Raw genomic sequence first — 24,980 nt, 5'->3', positions numbered from 1 at the left:
CCATCATTTACTTAGATGGTAGATCAGGTCTTAAGGGGGCCCACATTGGGTGCCATTGTTTTTACTAGCGGCACAGTGGCTAACACTGCTGCCTCACAGCGCCAGGGACACGGGTTCAATTCCAGGCTTGGGTGACTGTCTGTGTGGAGTTTGCACATTCTCCCCATGTCTGCATGGGTTTCCTCCCACAGTCCAAAGATATGCAGGTTAGGTGGATTGGCCATGCTAAATTGCTCCAAGATGTGTAGGTTAGGGAGATTGGCCGTGGTAAACTGTCCCTTAGTGTCCCAAGATGTGGAGGTGAGGGAGATTAGCGGGGTTACAGGGATAGGGCCTGTCGAAGACTCGGTGCCGACTCAATGGGCCGAATGGCCTCCTTCTGCATTGTAGGGATTCTATGATTCAATGGTTCCATTCCTTTATGGCCTAACTCTAATTGTTAGATTCTGCCTCGTTGGTCTGGACAACCCTACAAGAGGAAATAGTTTCTCGGTATCTATCCTGTTCAGCCCCTCAGCGTTTTAAAGATCCTCATCATAGAAAGTTTTGCAAGGGAGTGGGAGCAATGAAAGGGGAGTTAAGGCCACAATCAGATCAGTCAGGATCTTGTTGAGCGTCAGTGCAGGCTCAGAGGGCCAAATGACTTACTCTTGCTCCTATTTCGTATGTTCGTAGGACACCCCCCAACTTTCTGAATCCAAGACGAGTTTATACAATCTGTCCTCACAACGTAACCTTTTCACTCTGGTGAATCTAGACTCTACTGCCTCCCAGGCCACTATATTTTCCTTCGCAACAATGACCACACATCAATGGTTGTAAAGCGCTTTCAGATGCCCAGAGGTTCGATATAAGCGTAAATTCTTTCTTTCCATTTTTTCACTATTTACAAAACTGTGGAGTAGCCCCGGTGTGCTGGATAAAAGTTGCCCCTCAACCGATATTATCAAAAACTGAACAACAGGCCATTCATCTCAATGGTGGCTAAGGGATGTTGTGTGGCAGCCCTGTTTGCTTTCACAGCTATGGTCATTCTAAATAAAGCTTTTGAGTTATCGCTGAGGGGTGTGCAAAGGAACTAAATAAATGGAAGCCTTTCTGGCTAATTAACTTGTCTGGGATTTGGCGAGGCAGAGCGTATCGGCAAGGGCGGCCGGGTGGCACAGTGGTTAGCACTGCTGCCTCACAGCGCCAGGGACCCGGGTTCGATTCCCAGCTTGGGTCACTGTCTGTGTGGAGTCTGCACGTTCTCCCCGTATCTGCATGGGTTTTCTCCGGGTGCTCCGGTTTCCTCCCACAGTCCAAAGATGTGCGGGTTAGGTGCACTGGCCATGCTAAATTGTCCCTTAGTGTCCGGGATGTGTAGGTTAGAGGGATTAGCGGGGAAAATATGTGGGGCTATGAAGATGGGACCTAGGTGGGATTGTTGTTGGTGCAAACCCGATGGGCCAAGTGATTGGCCGTGGTAAACTGTCCCTTAGTGTCCCAAGATGTGTAGGTGAGGGAGATTAGCGGGGTTACAGGGATAGGGCCTGTCGAAGACTCGGTGGTCTGCACTGGTGGTCTGCACTGTCGGGATTCTATTCTATGGATTGTATGAAATAGGACTCATTCAGTTTAGGAAACTCGATCGGTATGGACAAGTTGAGCCAAAGGGCCTGTTTCCATGCTGTATATCCACATGAAAGTAGTGGCACAATATAAACCGGGACTGAGGCTTGAGGCCTGTCCTTACCTGGGATATGGAGATGCCAGCACTAAGAACATAGAACATAGAACAGTACAGCAGAGTACAGGCCCTTCGGCCCACGATGTTGTGCCGAACCTTTTCTGAAACCAAGATCAAGCTATCCCACTCCCTATCATTCTAGTGTGCTCCATGTGCCTATCCAATAACCGCTTGAAAGTTCCTAAAGTGTCCGACTCCACTATCACAGCAGGCAGTCCATTCCACACCCCAACCACTCTCTGAGTAAAGAACCTACCTTGGACATCCCTCCTATATCTTCCACCACGAACCTTACAGTTATGCCCCCTAGTAACAGCTACATCCACCCGAGGAAATAGCCTCTGAACGTCCACTCTATCTATCCCCCTCATCATCTTATAAACCTCTATTAAGTCACCTCTCAACCTCCTCTGCTCTAAAGAGAAAAGCCCTAGCTCCCTCAACCTTTCCTCATAAGACCTACCCTCCAAACCAGGCAGCATCCTGGTAAATCTCCTTTGCACTCTTTCCAGTGCTTCCACATCCTTCTTATAGTGAGGTGACCAGAACAGCATACAATATTCCAAATGTGGTCTCACCAAGATCCTGTACAGTTGCAGCATAACCCCACGGCTCTTAAACTCAATTCCCCTGTTAATAAACGCTAACACACTATAGGCCTTCTTCACGGCCCTATCCACATTGGACTGGGATAAGCACAGTAAGAAGTCTCACAACACCAGTTTAAAGTCCAACAGATTTATTTGGTAGCACAAGCCACAAGATTTCAGAGTGCTGCTCCTTCATCAGGTGAGTGGGAGTTGGAATTCCAACTATTATTTTGTAAATTGAGTTTGTGTCTTTATATGCTGTTTGTGAACAGAACTCCCACTCACCTGATGAAGGGGCAGCGCCCCCAAAGCTTGTGGTTTGTGCTACCAAATAAGCCTGTTGGACTTTAACCTGGTGTTGTGAGACTTCTTACTGTGCTTACCTGGGAGGCAGAGAGGCAGCAGACCTGCGAGGAAGCAACCCAGAGCGGAAGGATACAAATTGAGGGTGAGGCTCCAGGCCTACACTTACGGGGACTCAGAGAGTCACACCAATCAGTTGCTCAGAAACACACCGACTTTGAAAGAAGAGTGAAAACAAACAGTGATTTAAAACAAGGAGACAATTTGTTTAGTTGGGGATGAAGCTAGCTGTCAGGTATCTGGTAAGTGATTAAGGTCAATTCCTAGGGTTAAAATGGTTCAGGAACTGGTGGTAAGGTTAATAAAGAAGAGGAAAATAAATAATTCAGTAATATAATTAAGTGGATAATTAAGACACATTAAGAATGGCAGGACAGGTGTTGCGTCACAGCTGCAGCATATGGGAACTCCTGGATTCCATTGTCATCCAGAGCAAACACATCTATAATAAGTTTTTAAAAATTCATTTATGGGATATGGGTGTCGCTAGCTAGACCAGCATTTGTTGCACAAACTGGGACCTAAATACTGAGGAATACTTGACATCTAGGAAGGACAGGAAGCTATAAAAGACGGAAGGGTGCCTCTGTTAATTAATTATGTTATCAACACATTAGAGAGGCATGATACAAGTTCAGGATGTAGAATCAGTTTGGATAGAGATGGGAAATGATAAAGACAAAAAGCCACTTGTGGGTGTGGTGTTCAGGCCATCTGACAGTAAGCACAAGGTAGGAAGGGTATACAGGAAGAGATAATGGGAGCTAGTCAGAAAGGTACAGCAAATATCGTGAAGGATTTTGATCTATTTATAGACTGGGAAAATCAGACTGGCAAAGGAAGCCCAGCCGAGGAGTTCAGAGAATATTTTGGGGAGAGTTTCTTGGAACAACATGTTCTGGAGCCAACTAGAGAGCTAGCTATAATAGACCTGGTATTGAGCAACAAGATAGGATTAATTGATGACTTAATGGTAAGCAGAGATCATAACATGATTGAATTTTACATTCAGTTTGAGGGAGAGAAGAGTGGGTCCCAGACCAGTATCTTATACTTGGACATGGGCAATTATGAAGTGCTAAAGTGAACTGGTAAATGAGGTTCACTATGATAAGTCAATAGAGAGGAAGTGGCCGATATTTAAGGGGATATTTCAGAATACACAGAATAAATATGTTTCAACAAGAAGAAAAATTCCAAGAGGAGGCGGACCCTTGGTGAACTAAAAAAGTTAAAGATAGTATCAAACTTAATGAAAAAGTATCTAATTCTCCAAAGATTTGTGGCAAGTCAGAAGATTGGACAGATTAGAAAAAACAGCAAAGAATGACTAAGATATTGATAAGGAGGGAGAAAATGGATTAGAAGAGAAAACTAGTTGGAATTATAAAGACAGATGTTTAAAATTAGGTAAGACAGAGTTTTATAGATATTTTAAAAAGAAAAACAAAGTGAACACTGGTCCTATAGAAAGTGGCTGGAATTTTACCCTGGAATCGGGGCGGGCGAGGCTCGCAGAATGACATTCTCCATCGGCCTCGGGCAGGCGAGGCGGTAAAATTCTGACAAGTGAGTCTGGGGAATTGATAATGGGAAATAAGGGGACGGCAGAGGAATTGAACAGGTATTTTGCATCAGTCTTCAGTGTAGAGGATACAAGTAACATCAGGCAGAATCCCGCTGGCGTGAACAGTGGGAGAATTCGGCCTCTATGTAATTCAGAGCTTCCTCTGTAATTGCCCCAGGAGTGAATTCCCCTTAGCCCTTCTCCCTCCTTGCCAGAATGATGGAAAATAAGGCTTGGACGCCAGTTGTCTCCACTGACACTAATTATCAATTTATTTACCCTGCAGTAGCTGGGCTGATAAAAGAAAATGGCAATTTTATCTGCAGCAGGGGGAAGCCCACCCCATGCTGGAGTTGGGTATGGTGTGAGGGTACCCCCTTTACAGACATCCCCCCCACCCCGCCCATCGTAAGCATTTCCCCAAGATCACACTTGGCCCCAAATAAATAAATAGCCCTGCAGGAGGAGGCCATTCGGCCCTTCAAGCCTGCTCCGTCATTCATTTTGATCATGGCTGATCATCAAATTCAATATCCTGATTCCGTCCCTTCCCCCATATCCCTTGATCCCTTTAGCCCCAAGAGCTCTTTCTAATTTCACCTTGAAATCACACAATGTTTTGGCCTCAACTACATTCTGTGATAGTGAATTCCACACATTCACCACCCTCTGAGTGAAGAAATTTCTCCTCACCTCAGTCCGAAAATGTTTACCCCTTATCCTCAAACTATGTCCCCCAGTTCTGGACTCCCCCATCATCGGGAACATTCTTTCTGAATCTACCCTGTTTAACACTGTTAGAATTTTATACATTTCTATGTTTTTATACCTTTCACTCTTCTAAACTCCAATGAATACAATCCTAACCAATTGAGTCTCTGTGAGCAGGTGCTGGAGTGTGGCGACTAGGGGATTTTCACAGCAACTTTATTGCAGTGTTAATGTAAGCCCACTTGTGACAAATAAATAAAAGCTTTAAACTTATGTCAAATAAGGGAGCATTGTTACAATAAAAAAATGATTTCTATTGTTTCTTTTGCTATCTTTAACTGGTGAAGTTTGATAACTTTGGAGTATTTCAGTCCCGTCTGAATAATCTTTGCTTGCAGTATGCAAGGTTAAATGGGAACTCACGCATGCGACAAAGGCTGTTAAGATGAATCATGATAAGTATGAGCCATCAACAGACGGATTAACACCTCCCAGCTGTCATCAAGGGATTCATTCACAATTCAGGAGCCAAGCATTGCAACAGGAAGCCCAGAGGGTTTTGTACAGATCACCATACAGTTCATTCACAGCACAGACCAGTAAGGAATTGTAGGTAACAGGAAATGTAGAAATTGTCTTGAATAAATCAAGCAAATTCCACAGCAGGCAAAGGAACTCTTCAATTGTATACATTTACTGTAGAGAGAGAAAACTGTTTATATTATATCGACTGCTACTTCGTACAAAGCAGTATTTGATTTGATTGACTTATTATTGTCACATGTATTAGTATACAGTGAAAAGTATTGTTTCTTGCGCTATACAGACAAAGCATACCAGACATAGAGAAGGAAAAGTGAGTGTGCAGAATGTCATGTTACAGTCATAGCTAAGGTGTAGAGAAAGATCAACTTAATGCAAGGTAGGACCATTCTAAAGTCTGATGGCAGCCGGGAAGAAGCTGTTCTTGAGTCGGTTGGTACGTGGCCTCAGACTTTTGTATCTTTTTCCCGATGGGAGAAGGTGGAAGAGAGAATGTCCGGGGTGCGTGGGGGTCCTTAATTATGCTGGCTGCTTTGCCGAGGCAGCAGGAAGTGTAGACAGAGTCAATGGATGGGAGGCTGGTTTGAGTGATGGATTGGGCTTCGTTCACGACCCTTTGTAGTTTCTTGCGGACTTGGGCAGAACATAGAGAATTATCAAATGAACCCACTAAGCATTCATCTGATAATATTACTGACATTAATTTCTCGCCTCCAGATAGAGAAGAACCATTAAAAGCAGACAACAGAAATCCTGTCCCTTTGACTCTCAGAATAATAGATTTTATTTATTATTTCATGGGGATGTGAGCGTCACCGGTAAGGCCAGCATTTGTTGCCCATCCCTAATTGCCCTTGATCTTAAGGCCATTTCAGAGGACAGGTAAGAGTCAATGGCACTGTCGTGGATGTGGAGACACATGTAGGTCAGACCAGGTGAGGACGGCAAATTCCTTCCCTGAATGACATTAGTGAACATAGAAATATAGAAACTCGAAGCAGGAGTAGACCATCCAGCCCTTCGAGACTACTCCACCATTCATTATGATCATGGCTGATCATCAAATATCCTGCCCCCCCCCCCCCCCGCCCCCCCTTTTTGCCCCCATATCCCTTTAGTCCCAAAAGCTTTATCTAATTTCATCTTGAAATCAGACAATGTTTTGGCTTCAACTACTTTCTGTGATAGTGAATTCCACCATTCACCACCCTCTGGGCAAAGAAATTTCTCCTCTCAGTTCGAAAAGGTTATCCTTATCCTCAAATTATGACCCCTAGTTCTGGAACAAGGTGGATTTTTACAACAAAATAAAAATGATTTACATTTAAATTCCATCAGCTGCCATGGTGAGATTTGAACCCCTGTCCCCAGGGAATTTTTCAAACCTCTGCCTTACTAGTCCAGTCCAGATTCTTACACTCTGTTTAAAATTTATTTATTAGTGTCACAAGCAAGCTTACATTAACACTGCAATGAAGTTATTGTGAAAATTCCCTAGTTCCCACACTCTGGCACCTGCACCTGAGGGAGAATTTAGCAAGGCCAAGGCACCCAATCAGCATACCTTTGGAACTGTGGGAGGAGACCCACATAGACACGGGGAGAACGTGCAGACTCCCCACAGACAGTGCCCCAAGCCGGGAATTGAACCCGGCTCCCTGGCGCTGTGAGGCAGCAGTGCTAACCACTGTGCCACCGTGCCGCCCCATGTTCTCAGAAGCAACTCCAGGTTTTAGAGCACCAGGACATTTTATTGTTGAGTCTATTGTTACTTCAGTCAAATCTAATATGAATTTAGCTAGATAGACAGACACACATTTTGGAAAACATTGAGTTTCTGAATCAGATCTGAGATATCAGCCAAACCAGCTACTGGGCACGAGAATTGATATAATCAAAAGTGAAGGTTCTTTCAAGATCACTGCAGTCATAGAACATAGAATAGTTCAGCACAGGAACAGGCCCTTCAGCCCACAATGTTGTGCAAAACATGACGCCAAATTAAACCAATCCCTTCAGCCTGCCCTTGGACCATATCCTTCTATTCCTTGCATATTCATGTGCTTATCCAAAAGCCCTTTAAATGCCTCTATCATATCTGCCTGCACCACCACCCCTGGCAGTCAGTTCCAGACACCTATCACTTTCTGTCTAAAAGCTTACCCCTCACATCTCCTGTGAACTTTCCCCCTGTCAATTTAAGTGCGTACCCCCTTTCAACTCTGGGAAAAAGATTCTGACTGTCAACCCTGTCTATGCCTCTCATAATTTTAATAGACTTAGAATCCCTACAGTGCAGGAGGAGTCCATTCGGCCTATCAGCGCCAACCACAATCCCACCCAGGCCCTATCCCCATAACCCTATGTACTTACCCTAGTTAGTCCCTCTGACACTAAGGGGCAATTTAGCATGGCCAATCCACCTAACCTGCACATCTTTGGACTGTTGGAGGAAACTGGAGCACCCGGAAGAAACCCACGCAGACACGGGGAGAATGTGCAAACTCCACACAGATAGTGACCCAAGCCAGGAATTGAACCCAGGTTCCTGGCGCTGTGAGGCAGCAGTGCTTACCATGCTGCCACCATGCCGCCTTCCATCAGGTTTCCCATTATCCTCTGCCACTCCAGAGTAAGCAGCCCTAATTTGTCCAGCCTCTCCTTATAGTCCATACCCTCTAATCCAGGCAGCATCCTGGTAAACCTCTTCTGCACCCTCTCCAAAGCCTCCACATCCTTCCTGTAATGTGACAACCAGAATTGAACAAAATATTCTAAGTGCGGCCTAACCAAAGTTCGATAAAGCTGCAACATGACACCCTGACTCTTGTACTCAATGTTCCCACCAACAAAGGCAAGCATGCCTTATGCCTTCTTTACCACCCTATCTACTTGTATGAACACGCTCAGGGAGCTATGGACCTGTGGTGATTGTCCATTTAAGGATCCAGCTGCAGAGTAAGGGTCACATGGCCCAGGGAACCAATCAGAGAGCAGGATGTGGGAAATCACCTTAGTGAGCTCGGGTTTCTGTTCCAGAAATTTCTCGGGAGCTGGTTGGCTGCCATGAGGCTGCAAGCCTCTGTATGACAGTTATATGTAAATAAATGGAGCGGCACGGTAGCACAGTGGTTAGCACTGTTGCTTCACAGCTCCAGGGACCTGGGTTCGAATCCCGGCTCGGGTCACTGTCTGTGTGGAGTTTGCACATTCTCCTCGTGTCTGCGTGGGTTTCCTCCGGGTGCTCCGTTTTCCTCCCACAGTCCAAAGATGTGCAGGTTAGGTTGATTGGCCATGCTAAAATTGCCCCTTAGTGTCCTGGGATGCGTAGATTAGAGGGATTAGCAGGTAAAATATGTAGGGAAATGGGGGTAGGGCCTGGGTGGGATTGTGGTCGGTGCAGACTCGATGGGCCGAATGGCCTCTTTCTGTACTGTAGGGTTTCTATGATTTCTATGATAAACATTGCCGTTCTTATTTACCTAACTGGTGAACCGGAATTATTAGAAGTCCCAGCTATTTTGTAAAACAATCATCAAATATGAACATGTAACTTCTGAAGTTTCTTTTGACGCAAAAGCAAAGTGCTCTGGAAATCTGAATTAAAAACAGAAAACGCTGGAAATAACAAGCACATCTGGCAGCAGCTGTGTGGAGAGTTCATACGATCGTAGAATAGAATTATAGAATTCCTACAGTGTAGGAGGAAGCCATTCGGCCCATCAGGCTTGCACCTCTCTGACAGGGTCTTACCCAGGCCTACCCTCCTACCCTATCCCAATAACCCGCTAATCCCCCTAATCTGCACATTTTTGGACTATGGGAGGAAACCAGAGCACCCAGAGGAAACCCATGCAGACAGGGGGAGAATGTACAAACTCCACACAGACAATGACCAACCTTTCAAAGAAAGAGAGAACAAAGAAAGGTACAGCACAGGAACTTTGGCCCTGCAAGCCCGTGCTGATCACGATGCCTTGACTAGACTAAAATAACCTTCTGCCCTTACTCAGTCCGTATCCCTCGATTCCCTCCCTATTCATGTACCCATGCCTCTTAAATGTTGCCAATGTGCCTGTTTCCAACACCTCCTCTGGCAGCGCATTCCAGGCACCCACCACTCTCTGCATGAAAAACCTCCCCCCGCACATCTCCTTTAAACTTTCCCTCTCTCACCTTGAACCTGTGGCCCCCTTGTAACTGACACTTCCACCCTGGGAAAAAGCCTTTGATTATCCACCCTGTCTCTGCCTCTCATAATTCTGTAGACCTCTATCAGGTCTCCTCTCAGCCTCCGTCTTTCCAGTGAAAACAATCCGAGTTTATTCAAGCTCTCCTCATAATCAAAACCCTCGAGACCAGCCAACATCCTGGTGAACCTTCTTTGCGCTCTCTCCAAAGCTTCCACATCCTTCTGGTAGTGTGGTGACCAGAACTGCACGCAATACTCCAAATGCGGCCTAACCAAGGTTTATATAGCTGCAAAACGATTTCCCAACTCTTGTACTCACTGCCCTTGTACTTTCAGGTAATGCATTTTGGACATACAAACATATGAATTAGGAGCTGAAGGAGGCCATTCAGCCCCTTGAGCCTGTTCCATCTCAGATTGTAACAACATGTCTCTGGCTCCTTACCAGTTACCCAAAATCCGTGTCCTCTGTTTATCAATCATTTTGGCAGTGGAAAGACTTTCTTCTTATTTACTCGAACAAACCTCCTCATGATTTTGTTAATTTTCTTGTAAGTTTCCACATGGGCTCCTTTGATTTAAGGAGAGAGTCAGAGATTTTCTATTTGCGCAAAAATCAAAGTCCTACATGCTGCGGCATCTTTTAATGTGTAGAATTTTTAAAACCTTCTTTGGTGCTTGTAAATGTTTCATTGTAAAAGCAGTGAAATAACCTGGGCGGTACGGTGGCACAGTGGTTAGCACTGCTGCCCCACAGTGCCAGAGAGATGGGTTCAATTCCCGGCCTCAGGTCACTGTCTGTGTGGAGTTTGCACATTCTCCCCGTGTCTGCGTGGGTTTCCTCCGGGTGCTCCAGTTTCCTCCCACACTCCAAAGATGTGTGGGTCTGGTTGATAGGCCATGCTAAATTCACCCTATTGTCAGGGAGATTAGCAGTGTAAATATTTGGGGTTACAGGAAAAGGGCCTGGCTGGGATCAGTACAGACTTGATGGGCCGAATGGCCTCCTTCTGTACTGTAGGGATTCGATGATTCTATTCTATGATTGATCCCACCTCCCCTCTTAGTTTTGCTCAGTTCTCAAAAAGGGGACTTCTTGAATCCAGCCACGGGGTTGCGATGCAGGGCCCCCGGCTAAACTGATAAGCTATCTTTCAGATAATATTTTTATTGTTTCCCTCCCACTCTGCTCATGCCCCCAGTGTGTTGGGAATTCTGAACCTGGCGCCCAAAGGTTCAACTACTTTTAGATTGAATTGCTGTTATGATGAAGGTCAAGAGGGTGAAGGAGTGAGCTGCCTTCCCTTTTTTTTGCCTGAGTATTATTCGTAAGTCAAATTTAGAAAAGCAACTGTTTAAAAATGCCATGTGTTGACCCTGCAGAGCCTGAATGTGGCTCACTTTGACCTTCTCCGCACTTAGACAACAGTATGGGATTGGTTTGCAAATGTCAATGAAAAATTAATATGCTAATTTCCTTACACAGCTGTTATAACATCCTTGCAAAAATGACTGCTACATTTATTAGTTTGCCCCCTAGAAAAGAGAAAGGGCCCAATTGTTAAATACATTGGCAACTGTCTGGTGCCAACACTGCTGCTGTAGCATTACTCAACTGGTATTTGCTTTACTTTGAGCAGCTAACTGGATGCCCGGGTAGGGTTCCAGGGCACTGATCAATCGTCAACTACTTGCATATTGACCATTTTTATAAACATATAAAAAGGAATAGAGTGGCTAGAGTGAATGTTGGACCCTTGGAGGATGAGAGGGGGGAGTTAATAGTGGGAAATGAGGATATGGCCGAGTCTTTAAATAAGATTTTTGTGTCGGTCTTCACGGTGGAGGACACAAATAGTTTGCCAAATATTAACGATAGAGGGTTGGCAGCAGGAGAAATACTTAATACAATTAATGTTACCAGAGAGGCAGTGCTGGGTAGACTGATGGGACTGAAGGTGGACAAGTCCCCGGGTCCGGATGGAATGCATCCCAGGTATTGAAAGAAATGTCAGAGGTAATAGTGGATGCGTAAGTGATGATTTATCAAAACTCGTTGCATTCTGGGGTAGTGCCGGTTGATTGGAAAACGGCTAATGTTACGCCACTGTTTAAAAAAGGAAGGAGACAAAAGGCGGGTAACTATAGGCCGGTCAGCTTAACGTCTGTAGTAGGGAAAATGCTGGAATCCATTATCAAAGAGGAGATAGCAGGGCATCTGGATAGAAATGGTTCGATCAATCAGACGCAGCATGGATTCATGAGGGGAAAGTCGTGCTTGACGAACATGTTGGATTTTTATGAAGATGTGACTAGGGCGGTTGATGGAGGAGAACCGGTGGATGCGGTGTTTTTGGATTTCCAAAAGGCGTTTGATAAGGTGCCCCATAAAAGGCTGCTGAAGAAGATTAGGGCACACGGAGTTGGGGGTAGTGTGTTAAAGTGGATTGGGGACTGGCTATCCGACAGGAAGCAAAGAGTCGGAATAAATGGGTGTTTTTCCGGTTGGAGGAAGGTAACTAGTGGCGTGCCGCAGGGATCGGTACTCGGGCCGCAACTATTTACCATTTATATAGATGATCTGGAGGAGGGGACGGAGTGTAGGGTAACGAAGTTTGCAGACGACACAAAGATAAGTGGAAAAGTGAATCGTGTGGAGGACGGAGAAGATCTGCAGAGAGATTTGGACAGGCTGAGTGAGTGGGCGAGGATATGGCAAATGGAGTATAACGTTGATAAATGCGAGGTTATACACTTTGGAGGAAATAATAACAAATGGGATTACTATCTCAATGGAAACAAATTAAAACATGCTACCGTGCAAAGGGACCTGGGGGTCCTTGTGCATGAGACGCAAAAGCCCAGTCTGCAGGTACAACAGGTGATCAAGAAGGCAAATGGGATGTTGGCCTATATCGCGAGGGGGATAGAATATAAAAGCAGGGATGTCTTGATGCACCTGTACAGGGCATTGGTGAGGCCGCAGCTGGAATACTGTGTGCAGTATTGGTCCCCTTATATGAGGAAGGATATATTGGCATTGGAGGGAGTGCAGAGAAGGTTCACCAGGTTGATACCGGAGATGAGGGGTTTGGATTATGAGGAGAGGCTGAGGAGATTGGGTTTGTACTCATTGGAGTTTAGAAGGATGAGGGGGGATCTTATGGAGACTTATAAGATAATGCGGGGGCTGGATAGGGTGGAGGCGGAGAGATTCTTTCCACTTAGTAAGGAAGTTAAAACTAGAGGACACAGCCTCAAAATAAAGGGGGGTCGGTTTAAGACAGAGTTGAGGAGGAACTTCTTCTCCTAGAGGGTGGTGAATCTCTGGAATTCTCTGCCCACTGAGGTGGTGGAGGCTACCTCGCTGAATATGTTTAAAGCGCAGATGGATGGATTCCTGATCGGTAAGGGAATTAAGGGTTATGGGGATCAGGCGGGTAAGTGGTACTGATCCACGTCAGATCAGCCATGATCTTATTGAATGGCGGGGCAGGCTCGAGGGGCTAGATGGCCTACTCCTGCTCCTATTTCTTATGTTCTTATGTTCTTATTCCATTATACAGCCCCTCCCACCGAGAGAAATATAATGGTCATGCCAAACGGAATGGAGATTTAATTGGCTCACCACATCCACCGGGGAAGAGACACGCCTGTCCTGATCCGGCCACGTTGATGTTATAGTTAAGAAGACCCATCAACGCCTCTACTTTCTCAGGAGGTTAAGGAAATTTGGCATGTCCGCTACAACTCACCAACTTTTACAAATGCACTATCGAAAGCACTCTGGATGTATTAGGACTGGGGATGGCTCCTGCTCTAACCCAGACCGCAATAAACCACAAAGGGTCGTGAACGTAGCCCAGTCCATCACTCAAACCAGCCTCCCATCCATTGACACTGTCTATCCTTTCCGCTGCCTCGGAAAAGCAGCCAGCATAATCAAGGACCCCACGCACCCCGGACATTCTCTCTTCCACCTTCTTCCGTCGGGGAAAAGATACAAAAGTCTGAGGTTACGTGCTAACCAACTCATGAACATCTTCTTCCCTACTGCCATCAGACTTTTGAATGGATCCACCATATATTAAGTTGATGTTTCTCTACACCCTAGCTATCACTGTAACATTACATTCTGCCCTCTTTCCTTTCATTCTCTATGAACGGTATGCTTTGTTTGTATAGTGTGCAAGAAGCAATACTTTTCACTGCATACTAATACATGTGACAATAATAAATCAAATCAAGAAGAAAATGAAGTTTATTGTTCATGCTAGGCACTCTATATTATTGGACATTTTGTGCAACGGATCACATTTTGGCTCTTAAGGTTTGAGGGCATGTCTGCTGTGTCCAAAATAAATTATCAGCTGAGAATCTAAGTCAAAGTATTCGCAATTCTGAACATTGAGGTGAAAAACCGTAGATACTTCACTGAAAGATGAATGTAGATTTATAATATTCAAAATGCCACACTTGTCTAGCTTGGCACTGATTCTAAATTTCGCTGCAAGCAATGATTGTAATTGTAGCTTGGAATGATCTAGAAGAACAGTTCCACTCAGGTCATGGTATACATGGTATACAAACCTCCCACTGAACCATTTCAAACAATAAATCCACTCCGAATCTTCTGAATAATATGGTGTTGTCAGCAGGTTAGAACATCAATTAAAACAATCTATGGCTTAGAAGGCTGTGATCTACTTTTATTTTCATGATTATGTAAACCATGAGACCAAAGTCGGAGCCATTTATATTGGCCTTGGAACTGCAAGCAATAAATGTCATCCATTCTCTCTCTCTAACATGTGCAGTGCTTCTGAGATACCAGGACCGAAAATATTTTGCTTTGTACCCATTTTCCATGCATAAGACAGGCGCAAAGTCCAAAGATGTGGGGGTTAGGTGGATTGGCCATGCTAAATTGTCCCTTAGTGCCAGGGGGGACTAGCAAGGCTAAATGCATGGGGTTATGGGAATAGTGCTTGGGTGGTATTGTTGGTCGGTGCAGATTTGATGGGCCAGATGGTCTCCTTCTGCACTGTAGGTTTCTATGATTCTGTGAAAGCATGCCAGTTTAGCAGTAGACATCCCCAATTTGCACAGACATCGGACAAACTACAGAGGCCCTACGTCAATCTTAATTAGAGACCTTGGCTGGAATTTTCCTTTGATTGGTTCCTTTGCTTCCCTCTGTTTCAAACATGAGTCAGTGATTGCTTCAACCAATTCATCAATTCAGCAGTCAGCCCAGTCCTGCTGCGATTTGAGAGGAGTTTGAGAGAATTCATTTCAATCTGAACAGAAAGATAAGATGGCTTCAAAAACTCTGGGGACAATCTTACGAAAATAAATCTCAGTGCCCAATAAGCGAGAAAACAGGTGAAAATCACTTTTTTTTTGGTGAGCTGTGAGTTGAAACCTTATGGCACTTCATGCAAAAAAATAGCCAGGATGCGATTCTCGCCAGTAGGGGGTACAGGCCTGAGTAGATAGGGGCCTGAGCTCGCCGGGGAAGCCAGCTGCTGAGCTTTTGTGGCACCAATGTGCAGGTGCCCCGATCGCTCAGTGCACTGGGAGATATCCTGCTACCTTCCCCCACCCACCCCACAGACATCACCACCCCGCCCAACCACCAATCCTGCAGAGAACCCCTGCAAAGTTTCCCTCCTCCCCCCCCCCCCTCCCACTCCAACCATCCCTTTCTGCAGAGTTCCTGCAGAGAGGCACTGCTACCTCACAGCGCCAGGGAGCCTGGTTCAATTCCAGCTTCGATCACTGTCTGTGTGGGGTTTGCATGTTCGCCTCGTGTCTGAATGAGTTTCCTCCGGGTGTTCCGGTTTCCTCCCACACTTCAAAGATGTGCAGGTTAGGTTGATTGGCTATGCTAAATTTCCCTTTAGTGTTAGGGGTTCCAGCAGGATAAATACTTGGGATTATGGGGATAGGACCTGGGTAGGATTGTTGCCAGTGCAGACCCCACCCCTTTGGCACTGCCCCTGGTAGTCATGGTGCCCAGTGGGCAGTGCCAGGGTGCCGGGTTGGCAGTGCCGATGTGCCAGGCAGGCACTGCCAGGTTGGCACTGCCCCATGGGTAATGACCGGCCCTGCCCTCGACCATCCGGGGGATTCAATTGCTCCAATGCCCCTGGTGAGACCATTACATCTAGTATCCGCGTTGGAGACCGGCTGTGATTCTCGCCAGTGCTCAACCAGCAAGCGGGTAAGTTCAAGTGAGCCCAGACGATAGCATCCAGGACTCACTAGTGACATGTAAGTCATGTCATTAATATTGAAATCAGCTTTGCCCCCTTTTCCGAGGGGTGTTGAGGAGGGGGTGTGGGAGGGGGGATGGGGTTGACAGTTATCAAACACAATTAACCAAAGACTAAAATAATCTGAAAATGAGTTATGGTGTCATAGAGTCATAGAGGTTTACAGCATGGAAACAGGCCCTTCGGCCCAAATTGTCCATGCCGCCCCTTTGTTTTAACCCCTAAGCTAGTCCCAATTGCCCATGTTTGGCCCATATCCCTCCATACCCATCTTACCCATCCAAACGCTTCTTAAAAGACAAAATTGTACCTGCCTCTACTACTATCTCTGGCAGCTTGTTCCAGACACTCACCACCCTCTGTGTGAAAAAATTGCCCCTCTGGACACTTTTCTATCTCTCCCCTCTCACCTTAAAGCTATGCCCTCTAGTTTTAGACTCCCCTACCTTTGGGAAAAGATATTGTCTATCTAGCTGATCTATGCCCCTCATTATTTCATAGGCCTCCATAAGATCACCCCTGAGCCTCCTACGTCCAGAGAAAAAAGTCCCAGTCTATCCAGCCTCTCCTTATAACTCAAACCATCAAGTCTCGGTAGCATCCTAGTAAATCTCTTCTGCACTCTTTCTAGTTTAATAATACCCTTTCTATAATAGGGTGACCAGAACTGTACACAGTATTCCAAGTGTGGCCTTACCAATGTCTTGTACAACTTCAACAAGATGTCCCAACTCCTGTATTCAATGTTCTGACCAATGAAACCAAGCATGCCGAATGCCACCTTCACCACTCTGTCCACCTGTGACTCCACTTTCAAGGAGCTATGAACATGTACCCCTAGATCTCTTTGTTCTGTAACTCTCCCCAACGCACTACCATTCACTGAGTAAGTCCTGCCCTGGTTCAATCTACCAAAGTGCATCACCTCGCATTTATCTAAATTAAACTCCATCAGCCATTCATCAGCCCACTGGCCTAATTGATCAAAATCCCGTTGCAATCCAAGATAATCTTCTTCACTGTCCACTATGCCACCAATCTTGGTGTCATCTGCAAACTTACTAACCATGCCTCCTATATTCTCATCCAAATCATTAATATAAATGACAAATAACTGTGGACCCAGCACTGATCCCTGAGGCACACCGCTGGTCACAGGCCTCCAGTTTGAAAAAGAACCCTTTACAACCACCCTCTGTCTTCTGTCATCAAGCCAATTTTGTTTCCATTTGGCTATCTCACCCTGGATCCTATGAGATTTAACCTTATGCAACCACCTACCATGTTGTAACTTGTCGAAGACCTTGCTAAAGTCCATGTAGACAACATCAACTGTGCTGCCCTCATCTACCTTCTTGGTTACCCCTTCAAAAATTCAATCAAATTTGTGAGACATGATTTTCCACTCACAAAGCCATGCTAACTGTCCCTAATCAGTCCTCATGTCTCTAAATGCCTGTAGACCCTGTTTCTCAGAATACCTTCTAACAACTTACCCACTACAGATGTGAGGCTCACCGTTCTGTAGTTCCCAAGCTATTCCCTGCAGCCCTTCTTAAACAAAGGCACAATGCTTGCCACCCTCCAATCTTCAGGCACTTCACCTGTGACTATCGATGATTCAAATATCTCTGCTAGGGGACCCGCAATTTCCTCCCTAGCCTCCCACAATGTCCTGGGATACACTTTCATCAGATCCTGGGGATTTATCTACCTTGATGCGCTTTAAGACTTCCAGCACCTCCTTCTCTGTTATTTGGTTTTGGTTGATTTGGTTTTCAGATGAAAGCCGTGGCTCTTGCTTCTCACCTAGGTCATGGGTTCAAGTCGACCCTCCAAAGATTTGAGCAGGTAATCAGAGTGACTCTCCAATGTGACGCTGAGGGGGTGCTACACTGTCAGGGGTGCCATCTTATGAATGAAACATTCTGCCCTCTGACGTGGATGTAAAAGATATCACGACACTGTTTTGCAGCAGGACAGTGGCGTTCTTCCCACTGTCCCGAACTAATATTTGTTTCTCAGCCAACATGACTAAAACAAAGCAGATGATCTGGTTATTACCACATTGCTGCTAGAGCTTGCTGTTCGCTGCATTTCCCAACGTCACATCAGTGACTACACGTCGAAAGTATTTCTTTGGCTGGAAAGCGCTTTGGGACATCTTGATGTGTCATATAAATTCTCGTCTTCCTTTACACTCAATGCAGACTAGGGCAAGTGTCAGCATGTTACACAGTCTGGTGTCTGAATGTGACACATTTTGCACATTACTGTACTGGAGATGTTATATAGAATGTATTTATGGATAACAATAACTCTGCATGATCTCCTGGGCTGGGTTTGATCGCCTGAGGGGCTGAGAGAGGAATTGTACAGAGCATTCGTTCCCTTACTGACCCTATGCTTTTCTCCCTTTTATTGGTCTCTCCCAGGATATCATGTAGGTTTCTGTATGTGTGTGTGTGTGTGTGTGTGTATGTATGTATGTATGTGTGTGTGTATATTCGTGTGTGTTTGTATGTGTGTGTGTGTACGTTTGTATGTGTGTGTTTGTATGTATATGTGTATGTGTGTGTATATATGTGTGTGTTTGGGTGTGTGTGGGGGGGCGGGGGGTGGATGGGGAGATGAGAACATGTCTAATTTTGATAACTCCACCTATTATGGTCCGGGTATCCTCGGTGGACCTGCTGGTCTTTCCTTGCCGGTCAATTTTCCACCTTCATCCCGTTTTTCCCGAAAAGGTTTTGGGGCTGAGTTCATTCTGTTAGAAAAGGATTTTCCTTAAAACTGGCGTTGAGTAGAATTATAGTAAAATACACAAAGATGCCAATAACATTGGAGAGCATGGGAAATAAATATATTGAACTGGGAGGTGTGTGTTCCTGTGTTTGGGGGCTGCAGACAGTGCCATAGCATGTCGAACTGTCAGTTTAACTTCTGCCGCTATCCTGCTTCGGGAATCAAAGACACAGCTGACCCCGTGTACACTTCCAGTTTAGGGAGAACCCAGAACTGCGCGGCTTCACCACGTACCCAGAGAATATTTAACCTGAGCTCTTGTTGCTCTGGACTATCTGCTTCTCCTGCAGACCTGGCTGACTCCCTATCCGCACCAGGGCTGGCAAAGTGGACTTTCTTTTTCCTCTCTCTGGGCTTAGTTCCACCCGGCGATTCTGGGCAATGCGACCGACTCGCTTGCACTTACGACATTGGGCCTCTCGTGTTCAGCCATTCGACTCCCTGTGGCCTGCCCTGCCACGTCGGCAGCATTCCACTTGCAGCGCCGAAACCTGCGGGGCTTCCGCTTCCTTGTGTACCCAGGCGATGACATCCAACTGTGCTACATCTCTAGCAGCTACTTTCATGGAAGTTGTGATCTCTAAAGCAGACTTAAACTGTAAATTCCATGTCACCAATAGCCTCCACTGAATGGCTTCATGTCGGAGGCCTCAAACCAACCGGTCCCGTAAAGTACCTGGGGTACGTTTCCGACGCAGTGCTCAGCCTGTCTTTTCAGAGTTACCACAAATTGCCCAATGGACTCCCCTTCGAGTTGGTCTCGTTTGTAGGACCGAAGATGCTCAGCAATCATTAATGGCTTTGGAATGAGATGAGCCTTTAATACATCGCACAATTCCTGCTGAGTCTTCCCAGCCAGTTTGTACCAGACTCCTCAGGATAGCAAAGGTCTTTCTCCCTATGGTGCTCAATAGACCGGTACTACCAATTTCTCAGCCATGTTATTTGCCCCAAGGTAAGTGTTGAAGCACTCTAGATAAGGTATCCAGCTCTCTATCTCCTCATCAAAGGGGCCATTGGGCCCAAATCTGGCCGCCATTTTGTTTTACGGCAGGAAGTATTCACACCAAAAGTGTGTAGGCCCGAAGCCTGTTCCTGGCATCGACAGCAGCTTCCCACAGCCCGAGTCCCCTCGGCGTCCGCCTCCACACGAATCTAGGCCAAAAACCTCCTTCTGTCGTGTCGACAGCAGCCTCCCACATCCCGAGTCCCGTCGGTGCCCACTTCCCGTGATGTTTTCAGCCAGCTCCCAGGCAATCTCTATCTCCCCCTGAATGGACTGTTGAGACTGAAGGAGTGTGGTTGGAATACTCCTACCTGTTCTTCACGGGGTTGCCAAGCCACAGTGGTTCTTCTTCCAGCGCCGTTCTTTGAAGCCCCGGGGTGATGCTCAATCCCCACTCCCCTCTCCAGAACGGAATGCCAGCGGAATGCGTAGGCCATGACCCACCTTGTCGCCAGTTATTACTTTTACCCCGATGGAGTAAGGGACATAAAAAATTACGAGGTAGGTTTGAATACTCACATACTGAGAGCCAATTATTGAAGGTGTTCACTCATTCACAGCCAGGTCTAAGACTGCCCAACTGGGTCCCACACTGGGCGGAGCTAATCACCTGGGGTCACCTGATCCATGCTCTTAAAGGGGCAGTCCGCACCCCAAACCCCAACATACAATGCTATATATAAATATATCACACTTTTCTTCCTCTAACAATGATGAGCTAACCAGTCTATATTGTCTGGATTAGTTCTAACCCTGTTTTTGAAGATATACTTGCTGCTGTTTAAAAGTTTTTATTTATTAGTCACAAGTAGGCTTACATTAACACTGCAATGAAGTTACTGTGAAAATCCCCCAGTCGCCACACTCCAGCGCCTGTTCAGGTACATTGAGGGAGAATTTAGCATGGCTAATGCACCTAACCAGCACGTCTTTGGACTGTGGGAGGAAACTGAAGCACCCGGAGGAAACCCACGCAAACACAGGGAGAATGTGCAAACTCCACACAGACAGTGACCCAAGACAGGAATTGAACCCGGGTCCCTGGTGCTGTGAGGCAGTAGTGCTAACCATTGTGCCACCGGGCCATCCCAGCATCATTTCCTTTTTGGTTGCTTGTTTATAGATGATACTAATGCTTTCCATTTCCTCTTTCTTTGAGTGTGCATCCAGATCTCCCCACTGTAGGGCAGATCTCCCCACTGTTCTGATCAATATTTATTCCTCAAACATCTTTAGAACAGATTGTCTGGTCGTTTATCTGATAGTTGAGTGTGGGGCCTTTGCGTGCAGAAATTAGCTTCCGTATTTCCCTCCATTAGAACATAGAACATAGAACATAGAAAGCCACAGCACAAACAGGCCCTTCGGCCCACAAGTTGCGCCGATCACATCCCCACCTCTAGGCCTATCTATAGCCCTCAATCCCATTAAATCCCATGTACTCATCCAGAAGTCTCTTAAAAGACCCCAACGAGTTTGCCTCCACCACCACCGACGTCAGCCGATTCCACTCACCCACCACCCTCTGAGTGAAAAACTTACCCCTGACATCCCCCCTGTACCTACCCCCCAGCACCTTAAACCTGTGTCCTCTCGTAGCAACCATTTCAGCCCTTGGAAATAGCCTCTGAGAGTCCACCCTATCCAGACCCCTCAACATCTTGTAAACCTCTATCAGGTCACCTCTCATCCTTCGTCTCTCCAGGGAGAAGAGACCAAGCTCCCTCAACCTATCCTCATAAGGCATGCCCCCCAATCCAGGCAACATCCTTGTAAATCTCCTCTGCACCCTTTCAATGGCTTCAACATCTTTCCTGTAATGAGGTGACCAGAACTGCGCGCATTAGCACCGTGTTCCATTTGAAAAGCACTTTGGAACATTCTGAGGTTGTAAAAAGAGCTATTTTATTCACTCTCAGCTGTGGGCGTTGCTGGCAAGCCCAGGACTTGTTGCTTGTCCACAGTTGCTCCATCCAGATTTTTGTCCTGAACCGGTTTGAAATTGAGTGACTTGTCTTTCAATGGCCTTATTATATGGTAGATCCAATCAAAAGTCTGATAACAGCAGGAAAGAAGCTATTCTTAACTCAGGACCCGATGAAAGACATCCATGTTTGTGTGGGATTGGAGACTGAACAAGAATACTAGATTTCTTGGCCTAAACCAGTTGGGTATTTACGACAACACAAAAAGTTTCATGGTCACTTTTACAGATAACAGATTCCTATTTCCAGATTTTTAAAACAAAATTGAATCTGAAAATTTCAGAGTTGCATGTAACAATTTGATCTCCCGTTCCCAAGATTATTACGTGGACTTTGGGATTACTAATCTTGCAATGTAAACTAAACTACTAAACCCCAATATATATAAATGCAAGTCCTTTCCAATCTTCTGTTTTAAAACAACCCTGAAACATAACCCATTCCCAAGATTGTATAAAAATTATGGTAAGTCCCAAAATATGGTAGAAGCCATTCAAATCATTGTATCTGGGGCAACTTATTGCTGTATCAAAACTAATCCCATTGTCCTGCTGTAACTCCCTATGTGTCTTTATCTTCTTTTGTTTCAAATTGTGTCGTCATGGTATTGGTAAATGTCAATGATTGACCTTTTTCAAAAAATGCATTTGTACTCACCCAGGAGCTAGCGAGGCGTCAGCTAATCCATCATGAGTGACATATCGACGTTCAGGGCCTGGTATGGGGGGATTGGGGGTCAGTTCCTCTGGTCAGCCCTGTGTGAGTGGCATCATAAACAGAACAAGAACATCTTTCTGACCGGCGCTTGCAGAGAAATTTGTGACTGTTGTTAGAACTTGTGGCGGCACAGTGGCACAGTGGCAAGCACTGCTCCCTCACAGCGCCAGGTACCCAGGTTCGATTCCCAGCTTGGTTCACTGTCTGTGCAGAGTCCGCATGTTCTCCCCGTGTCTGCGTGGGTTTCCTCCCACAGTCCGAAAGACGTGCTGGTTAGGTGCATTGGCCATGCTAAATTCTCCCTCAGTGTACCCAAACAGGCACCAGAGTGTGGCGACTAGGGGATTTTCACAGTAACTTCATTGCAGTGTTAATGTAAGCCCACTTGGGACACTAATAAATAAACTTTTAAACTCGTTTTTTGCCAAATAGCAAATATGGCATATCGTCTCGCTGTCTCTAAGAGGTTGGGGAGGGTGTTTCCCCCCACTCCCTCCCCGATTCATTTCACCACCCCTCTAAGAGGTCATTGAAAAGGAAATAAAGCTTATTTATTTCTGGACTGCAGCTGGCACTGGGGATCCAGGTATCCTGATGAGAACGATAGAGGGGCCATCATTTATTATCAAGACGTTTGATTCATTCTGGCTAACTATCTAACTTGGACAGAATCGTCCTCACAATGGATCCAAAGGGCCAGACAAATTCAAGTCCATCTTGTACATTAATTTCTGAGGGCAAAGCAGCATTGCCTATTGATTCAGGTTGAGATTTGTAGAGAGGTTGCAAGATGTTTATATACATTAAACACCATCCTATGTTAATTAATTCCCATTACAGTGTGCGTGGGTTATAAAACTATCCCTTATTTCGCTGGGAAATTATTTAGGTAGTTTGCTGACTGAATTTAAGCCATTCAGACGAGGTGCAGTGATGAAGTCCACCCCACCACAAACATTTTAAACAACTTATGGAGAACTGCTTTTTCTTCCTATTCCAAAACCATCGCTGCTTACACTCAATAGAACGACTGACACTGAGTTGAGTGGGATATGGCTTCAGATCATATCACGGCAGCTGGTAGAATTTGAATCCAGTTAATAAATCTGGAATATTAAACTAGTTTTAGCAGTAGTGACCATGGAACTTATCAATTGTCACATACACAGTGTTCTCAATTGATTCACCTGGCTAAATGAAGTTTAAATAAATGAATGAATCGCACATGTCTATAAAATAATGAGGGGCACAGATCAGCTAGATAGTCAATATCTTTTCCCAAAGGTAGGGAAGTCTAAAACTAGAGGGCACAGGTTTAAGGTGAGAGGGGAGAGATACAAAAGTGTCCAGAGGGGCAATTTTTTCACACAGAGGGTGGTGAGTATCTGGAACAAGCTGCCAGAGGTAGTAGTAGAGGCGGGTACAATTTTGTCTTTTAAAAAGCATTTAGATAGTTACATGGGTATAGAGGGATATGGGCCAAATGCGGGCAATTGGGATTAACTTAGGGGTTTTAAATAAAAAAGGGCGGCATGGACAAGTTGGGCTGAAGGGCCTGTTTCCATGCTGTAAACCTCTATGACTCTATGACATCAGCGCTGAAATTCATACATGACTTTGCTCAATTGTGTGATAGGCAGAATATGTATTTGGACTGACAGCAACTTCCCATTAGTGGAAAATACCACTCGTGCAGTCAGTGTATAGTAATGTGAAATGGCTGCCCCATCAAAGGGTTTGGTGTGGACCCTCCCTCGCAGACATTCCCCCCTCCCCCTATCAAGCTGCCAATCAATGAAATCAATTAATCTGGTGAGAACTGTTGTAATATGCCTTTAAGGGGATAGCAATGTTGCTATTCACTAGAAAGGAAGCACATCATGCGACCCCTGTTTTAACTTCACTGATCTGTAGCAGAAGATAGAACAGACACAGCCATGTTTAAGTTTAAAGTTTATTTTGTTAGTGTCACAAGTAGGCTTACATTAACATTGCAATGAAGTTGCTGTGAAAATCCCCCAGTCGCCACACTCAGTGCCTGTTCGGGTACACTGAGGGAGAATTTAGCATGGCCAATGCACCTAACCAGCATGTCTTTCAAACCGTGGGGGAAAACTGGAGCACCCGGAGGAAACCCACGCAGCTACGGTAAGAACATGCAAACTCCACACAGACGGTGACCCAAGCTGGGAATCGAACCCCGGGTCCCTGGCGCTGTGAGGCAGCAGTGCTAACCATTGTGCCACCGTGCCGTCCAACAACATAAACTTGGTTTTAGCCAAGTTCAGCAGAATGCAAAGACCAAAGAACGCCCGCTGTACATGAGCAAAATTAAGCTGCAAGTTGTGAACAACAGACGGAATGGATGGGCCTACGGAATATAAAGAATGTGGGGGTTGGGGGAGGGGCGAATCCATGACCTCCTTATCACGTGTTTCTCATGGTGGGAGGAGGTGTGCCGTACGCCCGCAGCCAGATCTTCTGGTCCCATCGC

Source organism: Mustelus asterias, chromosome 2, assembly GCF_964213995.1.
Source record: "Mustelus asterias chromosome 2, sMusAst1.hap1.1, whole genome shotgun sequence".
In the NCBI taxonomy this organism is placed as follows: domain Eukaryota; kingdom Metazoa; phylum Chordata; class Chondrichthyes; order Carcharhiniformes; family Triakidae; genus Mustelus; species Mustelus asterias.
The sequence above is the reverse complement of the archived record's forward strand: the minus strand, read 5'-3'. Positions refer to the sequence as shown.